This window comes from Cornus florida, unplaced genomic scaffold, assembly GCF_030987335.1.
Source record: "Cornus florida cultivar Cherokee Brave unplaced genomic scaffold, ASM3098733v1 CherokeeBrave_3.0.0_Hap2_Chr11, whole genome shotgun sequence".
Lineage (NCBI taxonomy): Eukaryota > Viridiplantae > Streptophyta > Magnoliopsida > Cornales > Cornaceae > Cornus > Cornus florida.
Genome location: NW_026775581.1, coordinates 107,641,812 through 107,657,971, shown reverse-complemented (window position 1 = coordinate 107,657,971; position 16,160 = coordinate 107,641,812).

The following is a 16,160-nucleotide window of genomic DNA, read 5'->3' as shown; positions in this document are numbered from 1 at the left end:
ACCCAGTTTGAACCAACAGTGCGTAATTAAACTTCTGTAATGCACAAAACCACAGAGCCTTCTGTAAAAAAAACTGGAGAAGGCTCTAAGATACCTAGAGACGTCTCCAATTAAGGGAGAGCCTTCTCTAAGTTTTCAAGAGCATTCTCTAAGTTCTTTTTAAGCTTCTGTAACACACGCTGTAACACCAAAAATCATAGAGCCTACTCTAAAATCCCGGAGCAGGCTCAAATTAGCCTAAAGTCGGCTCTCCCACAAGGGGGAGCCGTGTAATACCCCTAGTTTTCAAAAGGATAAGATTGTAACTTAAATTTTATTTTATTTGCAATTTTAAATTGATTTTGTGGATATGTGCTTAGGTGTCAAATTTTGAATTTGCATAGTGGTTTGGTTTAATTAATTGTTTTATTTAAATGGTTTGTTTTCTTTAATTAGGTTTATTTGAATTAATTAATTGTTTAATTGTAGTTTTTATTTTCTTTAATTGAATTAAATTCGTTTTTAATTGTTTAAATGCTTTGTTATTTTATTTGAATGAGTTAATTAGGTTTAGATTATTAGTGTATTAAATTGTAGGGTTTTATATTACGTTAACTAAGGCCGACTAGGATTAGGGTTTAATTTTTCCATCATCGATTAGGATTGGGCTTAGGGTTTCTTAGTGCCTATATATATACTATTATGTGTCTTCAAAGGGTTTAGAACCCTATACACGTATAACATAATATAGAGAGAAAACAGAGAGGTTGTGAGAAACAGACAGAACAACTTTGGTGAGGGCTTGGCCGTGGCTTGAAGAACAGACATAGGAGAAGGGAAGATTGAGCCATAGGAGACTAAACAGTGAATTGGACGTCGTCGAAAAACTTAGGCAGATGGCGACATGGTTTTGAATCCAAAACTGTAAAGGCAAGTTCTTTCCTTTCTCTCTCCCGTTGCCTGTGTTCTGTGCATCCTTAGAGAGTCTCTAGAGTTTTAAATGGTTATTAAATTGAATCTTAGATGCTTATTATATGCTATATCAATTTTTTGTATGCGTGAATTTACTTTGTTACAGTCTATGCAAGTTTGGTTTGGTTTGATTACAATGTTTGTTTTTCCTAGGTATGTTTGATCGGGGAATGTTCTAAGGTTTTATTTAATGCAAACTGACTTAAGTAAGAGTGTGGGATGGTTCTGGACTCACTTAGGACTCCTAGTAACAGTTTTAAAAACAAACAGAGGGAGTGGAAGTGGCCGGTGTTGAAGCAGATGGTTTGAAAACGGGGCTGGAGGAGAACAGAGGCTCAGAGGAATGAAGAGCCGGCTCTTAGAATTGAAGAGCCGGCTCCCATCATTCAAGAGCCGGCTCCAAGAAGGCATGGAGCCGGCTCCATGCTTGCAATAAGGGTACGGGTTGTTAAATAAAATCCTCCTTATATATATGAGTCGGTGCGGTTGAATACGCCAAATGACTTACTGGATTTCTTATGGATGAATGTGAATGGATTTTATATATATTATTACGGTACCGCGATCTGATCTTGAGTCTCATAGTCGACGGTTAGGGTGCGTATATGCAGTAGGATGTGCAACTAGCTATGTTGGTTGAGGAATACGTTGTTAGGCTTAAGTAGTCATACCCACTCAGATGCGTATTGCATTTTGCCTTCTATTCAGGTTGAGACCCTCAGCATAGTTTAGTGAGAGTCCTGTAGTATGGATATATATTTATCTATTACGGATTTTATAGATATGGTTGGGATATCTAGGATGTATCTGCGTATCGGGTCTATGTTTGGATTGTAGTTAGGATAGAACTTGTTCGTGGGCCTGACCCACTATTATTTTTCAGGTAACGGACGGTTCTAGGTCTTAGAGCTTGTTCGTGTTGAGCAGAGATGATTACTCATTCTACCGATGACGTAGGAGGTTTTTTCATTGTTTAGCAGTGGATTTCTTTTCAGTTGTTCGCCTTCCAGTATTGGTTTTGATTAGAGGTCCACCAGATGGATTCCCGAGTTGTATTGGAATTGGAAAAATTGGATGTATCAGATTAATACTTAATTTATAAAATTTTATTTTGAGGTTTCAGTTTTAAATTATCATTCTAGTTTCTTTTCAGCAGCTTTATTTTTTCCTGTTTCCTTAATTTTATTCTGTGTTCGGTTGTTACTAATTGATTTGATATCCTCGGGTAATCGGGCGTGAGCCTAGCCAACCCGCATCCGAAAATCGGGGGGTATCACAGTTGGTATCAGAGCACTCCAGGTTCTAGTATCCTTAGGAGTGTTTTCGTTATAAGACTTTCGCGTTGCGTCTCTTAAAAAACTTAGAGCCATATTAGGATTCGTTGTACTCTCTTTACGATTCGTTAGGAGGAGCTGATGTCAATTGTATTCCATAGTTATGGAATGGTTGACACTAGGAGGAGGATAGGGTTCAAGGCGAAAGCGATACGGACCCAAATGAGTAAAGGAGTAGGTTGTTGAGTTCTTTGCCAGAAGCAGAACTTGGGATCGAAGGTTTAGTTCCAAGGTTGGTATTACTTAGAAAGTATACGCCGAGAACGGATTAAGGTGCAGGTGTTAGGTCACCGCATATCGGGACCAACACAACTTTGGATGTTCTAAAAAAGGAGACAAGTGAAGGGTATGATTCTAAAAAAAAGAATTCTAAGGGAGGAAATATCAGCGTCTCCAAGAAAGGGGATACTAAAGCTTGAGGATAAAGGATCGCACGAGTGTGCTCTCATTCACTAGCAGTATAGTGAATGATACTGGTAGCATTGAGGTAAACCAATCTACATATGGATGAATTTTCGTATTATCTCTCCGGGAGTTATTTGAGAGGTACTCTTCTGGAGGGTCGAAATGTGGTGAAGTTCTTATCAAAACAAAGATGTAATTTTATATCACATACAGAGCGTATGGGGATTAGGTTGTGACATTCTACATTGCTTTGCAAAGCCACGATAGACGGTTTGCATTCCGCATATAAGGAGGATAAGGGATAAGCCTTTGGTATTTGCTTAGGCAAAAGAATGTTACTTTTAAGCTATGGTTACAGATAGGTTTCAAGGTTGGATGATTACCAACGAAACTACAAAATGAATTTTTGTGACATAATTTAGGAACTTGAGTTCAAAGGAGGTTTTCTTCTCTGGAATGGAGGATGTTTTAAGTAGAAATTATATTTTGGTTGTTTTATTGGATTGTGTGTATCTATGTGTTTGATTTTGTTATTTTATGTTGCATTTTGTTGTTACCTGTTTCATTTTTGTTAATTGGTTTAGGATTTGGAATAGGATTTAGTTGGGGCATGTAATACCCCTAATTTAAAAGGACAATCCTGGAATTTTAATTTAATTCTTTACGTATATTTTTCATAATTTAATTGCTTTATTTGGCTTGGTTGTTTTGTTTTTATTTATTTGCATTATTTGTGCATTTTTTTTTGCATGGTGTATTTAATTAATTGCTTTTGTTTTTACCTAATTTAAAAGGACAATCCTGGAATTTTAATTTAATTATTTACGTGTATTTTTCTTAATTTAATTGCTTTATTTGGCTTGGTTGTTTTGTTTTTATTTATTTGCATTATTTGTGGATTTTTATTTGCATAGTGTATTTAATTAATTGCTTTTGTTTTTATGGTATTTAATTTATTATTTTAAATTTTATTTTATTCTAAATGGACCAAATTAATTACGTGAGTTGGTTTACATTAGGTTTACATTAGAGTTTAGTTTTAATTAATCGTGACTGAGAATGGAGCCGACTTAGAATTTATTTGGTGTTGGACTTAGAGTTGGTGTCGTATTAGAATTAGGTTGTGGGATGAAGTCTATAAATACATAAGTATACGTCTGCCAAGGGTTTTGTAAACCCTATTCATGTAATAGAGAGATACAGAGAGTTGTGAGATTTTGAGAAAACAGATAGTGAAAACTTGAGAGCTTACAGAGAGGTTCAAGGAGGAAGGAACGGGGTTGCTTCTGGGTTAGCCAAGAGTAACAGAGGCGTGGAACAACGTTGGAAACTCAGAGACGACAGTTAGAGATTTTAATCTAAAAGTCTCAAAGGCAAGTTTCTGTTCTTCTCTTTCCCTTTAATCTGTGTTCTGTGCATGCCTACCTAGACTCCAGGAGCTTAATTAATGCTAAAACAAAATAATCATGCATGTTTAATCGGACTTAAACAGAGAGTTTCATGATTGTATATACTTATTCGTGATTTCTTTATTTTTAGATCTTTGTGCATGAACTGTGGTATAACTTGAATCTTTACCTACTAAAACACTTAAAATAACTTAGTATGGACGTATGGGGCTTAGGTTGAAGCTTAAAGGCTTTAACAATGGAGTTTTAGGGTTTACAGAGGCTGAACGGACGAAGAAAACGGCTTCAGCACCAACTTAGCTGACTCAGTTGGGAACTGAGCCGACTAAGTTGGCAACTCAGCCGACTCAGTTGGAAACTGAGTCGACTAAGTTAGCAACTCAGCCGACTAAGTTAGCAACTTAGCCTGCTCAGTTGTAACTTAGCTTGCTTAGTTTGGATTTTTGGTTTTAAACGCCCAGTTTGGTCTTTTTATACACTGTTTGGACTATACAGAGTGTTACCACTTCGTTAAATTATTCTAAATGATGTATATTATTATTTTAGACCTTTAAGATTATAGGTAAACAATGATTCATAAATGGATTAAGCTATGGACAGTGTACAGTTAGGGGAAGATCCTACATGTTGAGCTTTGTATGTTAATCAGCTTATACTTTGGAACTTGGAGGATTGTTTATATATGATTTAATTTTAATTAATCATAATTGGTTAGGATTGTAAGTAGCATGGATTACTTGAAATTAACTATGCTTGGGTTGGATTAAATTAATATTCACTTTGCTATTCAACTGCATCAGTTTATGGATATTTTGGAGGATATGAAAGCTTATACTTGTTTTAGCTGTTTACATTATTGGAATTGGATCTTTTAGGCTTTATAATGACTGCCTAGTATTGATATATATGTGTTAATTTATATTGATGCATGTTTTAAAGGATGGTTGTTGGATATATATAGTGTCATTTTATTAACTATGCTATCTGGAGGATTGTATGCACCGGTGTGGGACGGTGACATATTAGGTATAGATTAGTTCAAATACTGTGTTCTACCTAACTTGGATTGAGTTATGGACTAACCATAAATGTTAAGTACATCTCATATTTGAGTCATATCAATTGAGAATTGAATAACCTACCTTGGTTTCAGGATGGATTTGTTTTACATACATCAAACCACAATACAGATGGTTGATATTTTGTATTAGGAGTACGAGCTTTATATATTTATTTTATGTGCCATGGTTTGGGCTTGAGTCTCAGGACCATGGTTAAGGCGCGTATATCGCCTAGGATGGGTAACTGGACATAGGTGTTGTTCCCTGGTAGGTCTAGGTACTCATGCCCACCCTTGGGTGCGTTTTCGCATGTTGCCTTCTATTCAGGCTGAGATAGACCTATTGGACTAGCGAGCATCCTATAGTGTGTATCTATACATATATAGACTACTATAGGTATTGTTGAGCCTTCCTAGGATGTATCTGCGTATCGGATTACTGTTTGGATTGTAGTAGATCAGGACTTGCATGTGGGCCTGACCCACTCTTTTATTTTTCAAGTGTTCATCAGTTCCAGGGTTAGAGCTTGGACGTGCAGAGCAGATACAGATATTCATTCCTCCGATTATGTATGAATCTTCTCTGTGTTAGCTTTGGATTTTATTTCTATTATTTTCAATTTTTGGTTTGAGACTTTTAATAAGGGGTCCAATGGATGGATTCCCGAGTTGTAAACTTATGGAGTTTTGGATTATCGGATTTGATTAATTATGATACAAGGATTTTCTTTTAGTTTCTTTCAGCTTATTATTTTTATTTCTTATTTTATCTTGTATTCTGTGTTCGATTACATATTAATTATTTGATATCCCTTGGATTTGGGCCTGGGCTGGATCAACTAGTGTCTTGGATCCGAGGGGTATCACAGGGCACAAATATGTCAGCCAACTATTATTGTAATAACATGGAGTAATACCGCTATATGCGCTAGGATTGGTGGATATAGGGTCATAGGATTGGGTAGAGATACAAACTTCTAGCCAATTTATTGCACCTGGATATGCATTAATATGATATGCTACTTGGGAAGGGATGGTTAAACTACTAATACCAGTCAAATAATCTACAATGATTAGTTTGATATGCTCTATATTAGGTAGGGATTCGTTTGTACAACGCTATAAGAATGGTGGTTGTTAATGTCTTGGGGAATTCGTGAGGTTGTGGTAGGTAAAGATCACTGTAATGCCACTATGGTTCGGATGGAGGATTTTGGGCTGGTAGGTACTTATTGGAATGACGCCGGGTGGGGATAGTGGACTGATTTAAGCTTTATCAGTCTATTCGTAATCCAGACATTATTTTACAAGGGTGTCATTTAAAGGGTTTGCTGGTGTTGCATTCGGAGGAGGGACCAAAGTTTCTACATTGTACTAAATGTGGAAATTTTTTTTAAGGTTATCTTTCGTAACAATTAGCTGTTGCTCCGACGATGATGACTATAGGGAGGATGGGAAAAGTTTCGTATTTGTTTGAAACGAGACAAGGAGTTAACTTGACACTTACCTAAAATAGAGAAGTAGGGTGTGTTAAGGACAGGAAGGTGAGACCAAGCACCTATATAAGGAAGTGGTGCACGGTGTGTGTGAAAAAGTCATAATGGGTTGACCTTCGATGAATGGAATTCATGATTCACATTTTGCATTAGGTTTTGTCCGGTGGAAGGGTATAGGGAAGTGGACGTTCTCAACAACCACTCTTTTCAATGCACTCGGATGATTATAAAGGTGCATCAGGACATCGACTGTCTGGTCACGTGAACTGGATGATGTAAGACAGGTTTAATTTGTCTATCTGGATTGGTTGTTTATTTAAAATTAATGTGATGCGTTTGATATGCATGCTCACTATGGGTGATTCAATTCTTTGTTCAGTTTCAAATCAGTATATAGTTACGTTAAGGCATGGTTGATTTGCCAAGGTATAACTAAATAGACTTAAGGTGGCATGCTTTATTTGCCAAAGGCATGGTTAAATTATCGGCATGGTTGATTTGTCAAGTATAACTAAATATACTTAAGGCGGCATGGGTGATTTGCCACAAACATGGTTGAATTATCGGCATGGTTGATTTGCAAAGGTTTAATACAATATCCGAAAAAAAAGGGGCATGGTTTATTTGCCCAAGTATAAATAACTAAACTTAGGGAGGCATGGATTAGTTGTCAAGTTCTGACTTAATATATTCGTACTGATAAAGTTGAGTCCACACGCGCACGGAAATGAATTTTAAAAGAAATAATTCAGAGTTTCGTAAATTCCGAGGACGGAATTCCTTTTGTTAGGAGGGAAGAATGTAATACCCCTAATTTTCAAAAGGATAAGATTGGAATTTTAATTTTATTTTATTTGCTATTTTAATTTGATTTTGTGGATATGTGCTTAGGTGTCAAAATTTGAATTTGCATAGTGGTTTGGTTTAATTAATTGTTTTATTTAAATGGTTTGTTTTCTTTAATTAGGTTTATTTGAATTAATTAATTGTTTAATTGTAGTTTTTATTTTCTTTAATTGAATTAAATTCGCTTTTAATTGTTTAAATGCTTTGTTATTTTATTTGAATGAGTTAATTAGGTTTACATTATTAGTGTATTAAATTATAGGGTTTTATATTACGTTAACTAAGGCCGACTAGGATTAGGGTTTAATTTTTCCATCATCGATTAGGATTGGGCTTAGGGTTTCTTAGTGCCTATATATATACTATTATATGTCTTCAAAGGGTTTAGAACCCTATACACGTATAGCATAATATAAAGAGAAAACAGAGAGGTTGTGAGAAATAGACAGAACAACTTTGGTGAGGGCTTGGCCGTGGCTTGAAGAACAGACATAGAAGAAGGGAAGATTGAGCCATAGGAGACTGAACAGTGAATTGGACGTCGTCAGAAAGCTTAGGCAGACGATGACATGGTTTTGAATCCAAAACTGTAAAGGCAAGTTCTTTCCTTTCTCTTTCCCGTTGCCTGTGTTCTGTGCATCCTTAGAGAGTCTCTAGGGTTATAATTGGTTATTAAATTGAATCTTAGATGCTTATTATATGCTATATTAATTTTCTGTATGCGTGAATTTACTTTGTTACAGTCCATGCAGGTTTGGTTTGGTTTGATTACAATGTTTGCTTTTCCTAAGCATGTTTGATCGGGGAATGTTCTAAGGTTTTATTTAATGCAAACTAACTTAAGTAAGAGTGTGGGATGGTTCTGGACTCACTTAGGACTCCTAATAACAGTTTTAAAAACAAACAGAGGGAGTGGAAGTGGCCGGTGTTGAAGCAGATGGTTTGAAAACGGGGCTGGAGGAGAACAGAGGCTCAGAGGAATGAAGAGCCGGCTCTTGGAATTGAAGAGCCGGCTCCCATCATTCAAGAGCCGGCTCCATGCTTGCAAGAGCCTGCTTTTGCATTCTAAGAGCAGGCTCTCTCCTATTTTCTCCTATTTTGACGTATATTGGGTTTTTGGGTGCACTGTGTGGACGATTATTGAGTCTGGAACTGTGTGGGAAGTAAAATAAGATGATTAACATACAACCTAGGTATTTTTATAAGTTATCAGTGCATAAGAGATACAATTACGCAAGTGGAATTAACAGAGGGAACTTAAACAACTCTGTATGCTAGTTGTGGACAGAAAGGATTTAATTGCCTAAGTTTAAACTAGCAATTTAAATGGATTATAGCATGTGTTTAAACTGGTTTTAGAGGTACAGAGGGGTTTTCATTTAAGTGAATGGAGCAGGCTCTGTGGTTTTGGGTGGTTTTGGGTGTTACAGCGTGTGTTAAATAAGCTTGAAACCTTAGAGAAGGCTCTTGAAAAACTTAGAGAAGGCTCTCCCTTAGTTGGAGACGTCTCTCGTAACTTAGAGCCTTCTCCAGTTTTTTAGAGAAGGGTCTAGGTGGTTTAGAGCCTTCTTCAGTTTTTTTAGAGAAGGCTCTTTTCAATAGTGTTTTCAAAATTTTTTTTTTTTTTTTTTTTTTTTACGAACTGTATTGTTATTGTTGGAGCATGGAAACTGTTTTCTTGACTCTGGGGTTTTACAGAGGGATTATAAGGTTGGCTTAGGGTGTTATTAAATCTTTAAATTGAGTAAGGTTGACCTCTAAGTGAATGGAATTAACAATGCGTTAATTAACAACTTTGCGTGCGGTTAACGACTGGAAGGAAGTTTATTGTCTAGTTTTAATTTGACAATTTAGGGTGCTATATAATGATTCTAAATTAAGTTTAAAAGCACAGTGAAGTCTTTTAAATTAACAAATTGGACTTGGGCATAGTGTATGGCTCTGTGCTAAAAGATAAGACAGAATACAAGTATACAACTTAGTACGCTGTTACCGGATGGAAGGAATTAAATTGCTTAAATTAATGTACCAATTTATTGGACTATAATTTGATTATTGAATTTATTTTAAATGCATGATAGAGTCATTGATATATTAGATTTGATCTATGCATGCTCTGGATGGTAGTTGCTGAATTATTAATTATTTCCTGTAACTATATGGTTTAACTCTTGGATTTAAATTGCTGAAACTTTAAATACGTTTTTGCAATTATTTGGATTTTGGTTTTGGATTGTAAATTGCTAAACTGTTATGTATCGGTTGAAATTTACATGGTTTTGGATTTAAATTGCTGAAATACTAAATACTCTTCTGCAATTATTTGGAATGGTTTTGGACTGTAAATTGCTAAACTATTATGTAATTGTTGTAATTTACATGGATATGAAGGATTGTATGTACCGGTATGGGATGGTGGCATACTAGGTTTGGATTAGCACCAGTTGCTAAAATCCTACCTATTTTGGAATAAGGGTACGGGTTGTTAAGTAAAATCCTCCTTATATATATGAGTCGGTGCGGTTGAATACGCCAAACAACTTACTGGATTTCTTATGGATGAATGTGAACGGATTTTATATATATTATTATGGTACCGCGATCTGAGCTTGAGTCTCATAGTCGACGGTTAAGGTGCGTATATGCAATAGGATGCGTAACTAGCTATGTTGGTTGAGGTATACCCTGTTAGGCTTAGGTAGTCATGCCCACTCAGGTGCGTATTACATGTTGCCTTCTATTCAGGTTGAGACCCTTAGCATAGTTTAGTGAGAGTCTTGTAGTGTAGATATATATTTATCTATTACGGACTATATAGATATGGTTGGGACATCTAGGATGTATCTGCGTATCGGGTCTCTGTTTGGATTGTAGTTAGGATAGAACTTGTTCGTGGGCCTGACCCACTATTATTTTTCAGGTAATGGACTGTTCCAGGTCTTAGAGCTTGTTCGTGCTGAGCAGAGACGACTACTCATTCTACCGACAACGTAAGAGGTTTCTTCATAGTTTAGCAGTGGACTTCTTTTCAGTTGTTCGCCTTTCAGTATTGGTTTTGATTAGGGGTCCACTAGATGGATTCTCGAGTTGTATTGGAATTGGAAAAGTTGGATGTATCAGATTAATACTTTATTTATAAAATTTTATTTTGAGGTTTTAGTTTTGGATTATCATTCTAGTTTCTTTTCAGTAGTTTTATTTTTTCCTGTTTCCTTAATTGTATTATGTGTTCAGTTATTGCTAATTGATTTGATATCCTCGGGTAATTGGGTGTGGGCCTGGCCGACCCGCATCCGAAAATCCGGGGGTATCACAAGCCGGCTCTCCTTGCCTAGAGCCGGCTCTCTCTTCTTTGAGAGCCTCGGTTTGTTTCTTTGCCGTTTCTGATGATTTGTTCCATCTTCGACCCTTTCCTACCCCTTTGTTGCTTCTTAAACCTGGTGTTAAGAGTCTTAGAAACATCCAATAACATCCCTATGACTTGTTCACAATAGTTTAATTCAATTACAGTGATTAAAGTCGTTACCGATTTAACATACTTTTAACACAGACTAAAACACGGAGATACAAGAACTATAACAGAACAATTCCATGCATACAGATATCTGAATTGGCATATAACAAGCATGTAAACTTTAATTAGTGATCCATTAAAACCCTAGAGACAGTCTAAGGATGCATAGAACACAGGCAACGGGAGAGAGAAAGGAAAAAACTTGCCTTAACCGTCTCTGAATTTTCCGATGAACTCTCCGACGACTGTTCCACCTCTGTTGCTCTTGGTTTTATCCACGAGCCAACCACTGCTCCTCCTCCTCCTTGGTTCAACCCTAGCTTAAGGCAAAACCCTAGACTTCCTCCCTTTATCTCTCTCTGTAATTCTCCCAATAACTCTCTGTTATTCTCTCTGTTTTCTCTCTGTACGTGTATAGGTTCTCAAACCTTTTTGAAGACATACTACAGTATATATATATGCACTAATCAAAACCCTAATCCACCATGGAAAACCTAATTGAGGCCCAGTTTAGTCGGCGTGAGGTAGTAAAAGACTAAACCCTAAATAACATTACAATTTAAATGCACTAATAATTTAAACCTAACTAACTTATTTAACTAAACTCACAAAACATTTAAACGATTACAAATGTATTTAATTTAATTACAGAAAAATAAATAAACATATAAATCATTTAAAATCACTTAATAAATAAATTTAATTCATAAACATTTAAATTCACCCAACACTTAATTTAATGCACAAAAACACCTAGCCACGTAAATACCAAAAACAAATAAAATAAATAATGAAAATAATAAAATAAATATTAAAATTTCAATTATAACCCTTGTAAAACTAGGGGTATTACAAAGAACAAATTTGTCGCCATGCTAGTGGACCCTTTAATAAAGCACAATTTACTTTACCATTTACAGATCTAGAAATTTTAGGAGTAACAAACTCGATTGAAAATTTTCAAATATTCCTTAATAAATAATTTCTTATAAGAACAGATTGTGATAACATAGTTAAATTTGCAAACAAAGCAAAGCAACAGAGGGTGCCTACAAAAAGATGGATTTCCTTTATTGACTGTATTACTGAAAAAGGTTTTAAACCCATATTTGAACATGTCAAAGAAAAGAAAATTACTTAACAGATATTCTATCTTGTTTACTAATTGATTGTTAAAGTCTATGCAAGAATGGAGAAGAGTAACAACAACAGTTATAGCCTTATACCAAGCACTTCAAATCCTCTTTTAATTATTCAAAACCCAGCTCAATAGTTTCGCGCTAGACATAATATTTTTGCTGACCGAAAACTAATAATCTCGATAGAACCCTCGTTAGAAATTTAAATACTTTAAGTGAATATTTTGTAACATCTAATAAAGCTTATCGTACTCTTTAGCAAGAACATGAGACTTTTATTTCTCATTTTAAAAAGTTAAATTTAGCATATCAAACTGCATCAGAAAATCCCACAACTGAACTAACCCTTTCTGAACAAAAGACTAATGAAGATGAAAATCTTCAGAAAGTTCAGTTTCTGGAGGTACAAACAAAGTATGCCAACCTTTTACCCATTTTCTCCCCGACTTACAGAGAAATCCTTAGACAACAAGTCAAGCTCTTCCCTGAAGACATCAAAGAACTTGTTCTTAAAGAAGTTAAGTCCAATGGTTTCAAAGAATGGGTTGATATCCAAAACTACCTCAGAAACAACTGTCCGCCCAAATGAACTCGATACCATTATTATTTCTTACGTTTTATATAGGCAGGCAACTCCATACGTACCATAGTCCTGTTAGAAATAGATCTTGTACATTATTCTCCTATTGACATTATCAAAAAAACTTGTTTCTCAACAAAAACCACTAGATGTTACGTAAGTAAACTCTTAGAATTAGGAATGGTTCATAGCATTACTATACCCAAAGACATGACCATAGAAGTTTTTAACCTTCCTAGTCGATTAAACCAAGCCATTATCTTTGAACAAAAACAAACCCACAATTTTATGCCAGAAAGTCCAATTCTCCTTCAAATCCACAACACTCCTCCAGAATGGGTAAAAAATGGAGCTATAATTCTCGGACAACATCAAATTTACATTCATTCTGATCTAACAGAAGTCCTGACCCTGACAAGACATATCGATTTTGTAAACAACTTTCGTAATGGTATCGCACCAGCCACCTTTGACCATTTAATGTATTATAAAGCTTATCGACAGCTTGACCCAAGCTATAATCTTGGTTTCAGACGCTTTGACCATAATGTAAATATGAAAATTTTCATCAAAGCCAGAATTCCCTATGTCATTCGATCTCCCCCAGAGATTGAAATATCTCCAGAGGTTGTAAATATAATAAATAAAGAAAATATGTTGATTAAGCAGTACGAAATGGCCTACAGAGATGAAGAAACCAGCTCACCAGACATCTCCCAGCTCACCAGACATCTAACTAGATAGCGATACTGACAGAAATTTGTCTAATGTGACAGAATTCTAAAGAGCATCCAAAGAAAAAGTAGAATCTCCATTAGTACGTGTACAGACTCTTCAATAGTATCAAGATAAAAAAACAGGTCCAAAAGCAGATTCGCAATAGTATCCAAAAACAGCCAAGATCCATCGAAAGCAGATTCCAAAGATAAAAGCAAACAGTTTAAAGATAAAAGTGCCCCGCAATAATTCAATGAACCTTATCTCCAAAGCATCTTACATTTCAGCCATCTATACTGCACCTGCAATCTCAAGCGTTGATCCATATCTCAGATTTCTCTATAAAAGGAAGCCTTCAGCTCAAAAGAAGATAATCGAGTTTGGAGCAATCAAGTTTAGAGCCATCAAGCATTCCAGCCTTCAACCATAGTTTCCTAGTGTGTTTCCTTTTGTGATTTCTTTCAGTGTGTTCCCTTTTTGTATAATATTTTGTGAGAGTGTATCTATGTATAAACAGTGTGTATCTATGTATATATTTTCCATTAAATAAATCATCCAGTTTACTCTTATTCAAAAATCCCTTATCCTTATTTAGTATTTTCAGTACTTTCGGGCAAAAGACTTCGGTCGACAAAAAGATCAAATATATAAATTTTATTTAGCCAGACAGTGTAGATCCTAAAATTTTCTTGAATCCAACCCATACAAGCAGCCATTGTTTTAATTTAACTGTTTCTTCTGTGAATTGGCTCGAACTGTTGGCTTGTTGGCCCGTTCTTGCCAGTGTTCAGGCGTTTTAGCAGGGCGTTATCAGGTTCGGTAGTCATTTATGTGATTTAATTGTTAAATTTATCTTTATGTTATTGCATGCTTCTATCTGGTTCGATTTGATTTAATTTTGATATTAGAGTCTATACTGTTTCATTAAATTTAATTTATATATAAGATCTTTTGTCTAAAGAAGTCTATAAGTTCATATCAATCTACTGTGAAATTTTAATTTGTTGTGAAAAATTTAAAATATTTAAAAATATTAAATAGTTTGTTTAATGATCTTTTCGTAAGTTTATTTCATGTTCTAAGACTTTTATGTTATAATAGTATATTGTTTTGGGTCATTATAGTAATATAGTTTGTTGTATGGTCCAAAATAGAATATAAGTTCATTTTATAGAACTAATTTGTGTGGTCTTTCATTTCTTAGAAAAAGTTTGTTAGGTCCACTCATTTTCTAGTTGTAGTCAAAGTTTGACCTCATTATATTGTAGTATTTGGGCCTTAAGCCCATGTATTGGTAAAAATTCCATAATAATAATAATAATAATAATAAAATGATCATAATGGACTATCAAGTATCAACGTATATTAGTTTGCACATATTTCTAATAATAGAAATTATTGATATTTGTTTACATTTTTATCAAATTTTGGTAATGTTTATTTTTGAGAAGTAAAAAATTATAAAATTTTAAACCTTCGATTTTTTACTTATACATTTTTGGAATTAGATCAAAGTTTGCAATTGCAATTAATTTTTGTTTTTCATAAAATCATATGGAATTAAGATTATTATTTTTGTTTAACTATTTGAATATGTTTGATATTTTCTTAACACTTGCAATTTTTTTGGTCAATTATTAACTTAATATGTTAAATAAATAGTCTATTTTTAAATTTTATAAATAAAAAGTATCAAAAGGATATTATAAAAAATATAATATCTCATTAGGATATTTATATCGCAAGGATACATGTATCAATTTCGAGGACGAAATTTGTTTAAGGATGATAGAATGTAACAACCATCATTTTTATATATAGTGGGGTATTATACGTATAGATTTATATATATGGTTAAGTGGTTTAATAATATTATTTGGTACTTTAGGTTAATGGAGAGGTGAATTTGGAGTTACACTAGTTGTAAGACGAGTGGTTGCGGATTTAAGTTTTAATTTTGGATTAGGATATGCAATATGTGTTGCATCATGTTATAAAATTGTGAGAATTAGTCTACGACTAAGGGAGGTTCCCTAATTCTCTAACTGAATAATATTATTTAGATTTAAAACTAGATTTACTTGGAAATGCAAAAGGGTTTTATTTTCGGAATTACAAATAATAATTGCAGCGACGAAGAATGTTTTATGGTCAGAGAGAATTATAGAGAAAAATTGAAAGAGGTGGTTGTGTTGGATCATGAAGTGTTAACAAAAGTTTAATTGTCAAGTTACTCTTATCTCCTCTTATATATATCATATTTACAAATTTATCAACTGTGATCTATTGGGTAGTTAAATAATTGGATCATGATGTATTGTGTAGTTTTTTATATTGATACAGATATTAAACATTAATGATTGGAATTCTAATTGGCTTAATATGTAGTACATAAAACTATATGTTGGAAAGTAAATGTTAAAAAAAAGGGCAATAATGTCAATTCACTGTGTTAGGACCATTGGGGTATCTTTGTTAACTTTATCAACCTAAGGGGGTGTCATCGTTAAAAATGGCTCAACTTATATATAACTATCAGTATGTCAAACCTCAGGAGTATCACTATAATTAACCCAAAATTTTAAATTCGCACAGATGACTCAAGAATTTAGGGGTTTCAAGAGGTTGAATCGTAAAGTGGAACATAGACACATTTTGCTCCAAGAAAAATCACATACTACAATCCAACAACCCACAAATGTCTGCAAC